The 3495-nt window shown below is 36.9% G+C and overlaps 3 non-coding genes across 3 annotated transcripts; all 3 read left to right on the plus strand.

Annotated features, from left to right (window-relative positions):
- The first annotated feature begins 1959 nt into the window (after positions 1-1959).
- LOC122812405 lies at positions 1960-2126 on the plus strand. Its single transcript, XR_006366417.1, has one exon. It is a non-coding gene; the product is annotated as a U1 spliceosomal RNA (small nuclear RNA).
- Positions 2127-2482: 356 nt separating this feature from the next.
- On the plus strand, positions 2483-2649 carry LOC122812398. The gene has a single exon (XR_006366411.1). It is a non-coding gene; the product is annotated as a U1 spliceosomal RNA (small nuclear RNA).
- Positions 2650-3080: 431 nt separating this feature from the next.
- On the plus strand, positions 3081-3245 carry LOC122812403. The gene has a single exon (XR_006366415.1). It is a non-coding gene; the product is annotated as a U1 spliceosomal RNA (small nuclear RNA).
- The last annotated feature ends 250 nt before the right edge of the window (positions 3246-3495 follow it).

Here is a 3495-nt window from a genome sequence, read left to right on the forward strand (position 1 = left end):
AGAATACTTTCTGCTACTTTATGAATATAATATTCTGTATGATTATTTCTTATTCTCCTTAAAGGTCTGCATCAAAAAATCCCAATCTCCTTATTTCTTGAGATTCCCCCCCGTTTCATCATCATTCCTTTCCACCTTGAATTATAGTTTTCTGCTTGTGCTATGTATAGAAGCCTTAACTGTGTAGCTCTGAAATACCCCTTCAGATTGGGTAATCCCAATCTGACCTGTTCTAGTGGAAGAATCATCTTATCTCACTTGACTCCTGCAGTCTTCCTCTTCCATATAAAGTCCTTCAGCTCTTTAATAATTGCTATCCACAATTTCTCCTCTTGTTGATAAAAAATATGCCTGACCTGTGTAAGACTAAAGCAACTAAAAACATCTTAACTGCTTATATCTTACTATCCATGTCCACATAACAGAGCTTCCACATTCTCAGTTTTTGTATTATCTTTTGTTTAGTCTCTTCCCACATATCCTTGGCTGCCACACCGGAATCATTTTTTACCCAGTCTCCTAAATGCTTCATTTTATCATGTCCCCATAAGTATGGATATTGCTGAACCAATTTGAGTATGGCCACATAATTTACTGCTATTGCCTTTGTTTTAGCTTCATTAATTTTGTATCCTGAAAGATCTGAAACCCTCTCAGAATGTTGCACAACACTATAATGTCCCTTTCTAGTTTTGTCAGATGTAAAATAATATAATCTGCAAATAAAGCAGATTTTCTTGACTACCATACAAATTATACCCTTGAATATTTTTGAATTCCCGAGTCTCTTTATTTTCTTTGTCAGTGGTTCTAAACATAATGCAAATAACAAAGGGGAAAGAGGACACCCCTGCCTTGTTTCTCTGCTCAAGCAGAAATCCAGAGAGGACCCCACCCTCTTTAATTTTCACCTCCAATCCCTCATATAGCCTCCTAATCAGACTTATAATTTTATCAGAAAATGCAATTGCTTCCATTGCCCTGCTGATAAAGTCCCAGTTTACTCTGTCAAATGCTTTCTCTGCATCAAGACCCACCAACAACATTGGTATTTTCTTACATTCTGCGTAACTCTGGATCAATAATGTTCTGTTAATGTTGTCAAATATTTGCCTCCCCTCCACAAAACCATATTGAACCATATCTATCAATTTTGGCATAATTTTTGCCATTCCTTTAGCCATTATAGACATAAACACTTTGTAATTATGGTTTAGTGTTGAAATGGGCCTGTATGAAGCTGGATCTGATGGGTCTTTGCCCTCTTTAGGTATTACAGCTATCACTGCTTTCTTCCAGGATGTTGGTACTTCTCCTCTTAAAATACTGTTAAACAAAACCTTCCAGGTCTTTATCAGTTTATTTCCCATCTCAGCTTCCAAACTTCCACAGGAATGCCATATGTTCCTGGGGACTTTCCTGTAGATTGGTTATACATCACCATTTTTATCTCATCTCCACCTATCCTAACTGTTAGTAATTGAGCCTCATCTAACTCTAACCTTGGCATATTTATCTCTTCCATAAACATTTCCATTTTTATTTTTTCTTGATTTCCATATTTCTCCACTTTATACAGACTTTCATAACATTTCCGAAATATTTCTAATACTTCTACAGGATCTCTTGTTACCTCCCTTGTTATAGGCTCCTTAAGCTTGGTGACAGCCCTTTCTACTTCTGTTGCCCAAGTCATTGTATTAAAAGTTTTTGTGCTCTAGAGTTATCAAAAAACAGTTGCTTAGCAGCAATCTTTTTAAGCTCTTGCATATTATTGAGGAATTCCTTATTTTCTGTTTAGAGTTCTGAAGTTGATCCTCTTCTTGTTCTGTGAGATTCCCTCTTATTCTGCAATACTTTAGCATTTGTCAGTCCCTCTAAATAATTCTTTCTTTCCTTTCAGTGTTTTTCTCAAACCTTCTCGTTTGAAACCTGCTTCTTTCTTTCTTTCTTTCCATCTTTTATACCTGGCAGTTGGAATACCATGATCAAGAAGGTCGTTTCCCCAGGATGAGGCTCTTCCATTGTACTTTTCTGTTGGGTAGACCCCTGTGATTTCCCCAAATGTGGGTATCTCAACTGCATAATTTATAGTAGTGTGGGACTGCATTTAAAACAGATCTGGTTCTTTTGTTTACCATGCCTAGCTCACAAGCCTGTATTTCTAACCAATGTTGTACATCCCATTCCCCAAGTCTCTAACTCAGAAACAGCCAATCATTTACTCTTGTATTACTCTTATTTACAAACTTACCTTTTTCTCCAGAAGTATTTCTTTTCTGTCTTGCTCACTTGAAACACACTTCTTCCTTTCCTTTCCATTTTTCTCTCTCAAACTTTCTGTCTTGAAACATAGTTCTTCCTTTTGCTTCCATCTTTCTCCTCTCAAAACAGGATTCTTCCTTTTCTTTCCTTTCTTTTCTCAAACTCAGGTTTGTCACTAACCACATACACCAGTGCCAGGTTGTCAGTAACCAAAGGCATACTTAAATGGCAGGGAAAATACCACAATCAAGAGGGTGGTTTTCCCAGGATGAAGCTCTTCCATTGTAATTTTCTATTGGGTTAGACCCCTGTGATTTCCCCATATGTGGGAAACTCAACTGCATACGTTATGATAGTGGGGGACCGCGTTCATGCAGTCCTCTAAACTTAATCCAACAAACAAACAAACTTAATCCAACAAACAAACAAAGATCTGTTTCTTTTGTTCTACCATGCTTTTAACTCTCAAGCTTGTATTTCTAACCAATGTTATATATAAGGTTCCCCAAGCTCCTAACTCTGAAACGGCCAATCATTTAATCCTATTTACAACATTTACTTTTTTTTTACAAATGCACTTCTTTTCTGTCTTTTTCTCTTGAAACATGCTTCTTCCTTTCCAAATTTCTCTCTCAAACTTTCTCTCAAAACATGCTTCTTTTCCTTTCTATCTTTCTCTTTCAAAACATGCTTCTTCTTTCCTTTCCTTTCTGTCCTTCTATCCTCAAATAGGCTTCTTTCTTTCCTTTCCTTTCTCAAACCTAGTTTTGCCGATAACCACATACAGAATTGTTACGTTCTCAGTAACCAAAGTTATACTTGCCTCCAGGGGGAATAGCATGCTCAAGAAGGTGGTTTCTCCAGGATGAGACTCTTAAATTGTATTTTTCAGTTGGGTTGACTCCTATGATTTCCCCAAATGTAGGAAAATCAACTGCATAATTTATGGTAATGGTGGACTGCCATTGTGCAGTCCCTTAAACGTAAGCTAACAAACAAACAGATCCGTTTCTTTCTTCTACCATGCCTAGCTTACACTCCTGTATTTCTAACCAGTGTTATACATACAATTTCCCAAGCTCCTAACTGAGAAACAATAATTTAATCTTGTAGTAATCGTATTTACAAGACTTGCCATTTTCTCCAGATGCACTTTGTTTCTGTCTTTGTCACTATAAATATTCTTGTTGCTTTCCTTTCTGTCTTTCTCTCTCGAACTTTCCCTTGAAA

The sequence above is a fragment of the Protopterus annectens genome, chromosome 9.part0, assembly GCF_019279795.1.
Source record: "Protopterus annectens isolate FY-2018-M chromosome 9.part0, PAN1.0, whole genome shotgun sequence".
In the NCBI taxonomy this organism is placed as follows: Eukaryota; Metazoa; Chordata; order Ceratodontiformes; family Protopteridae; genus Protopterus; species Protopterus annectens.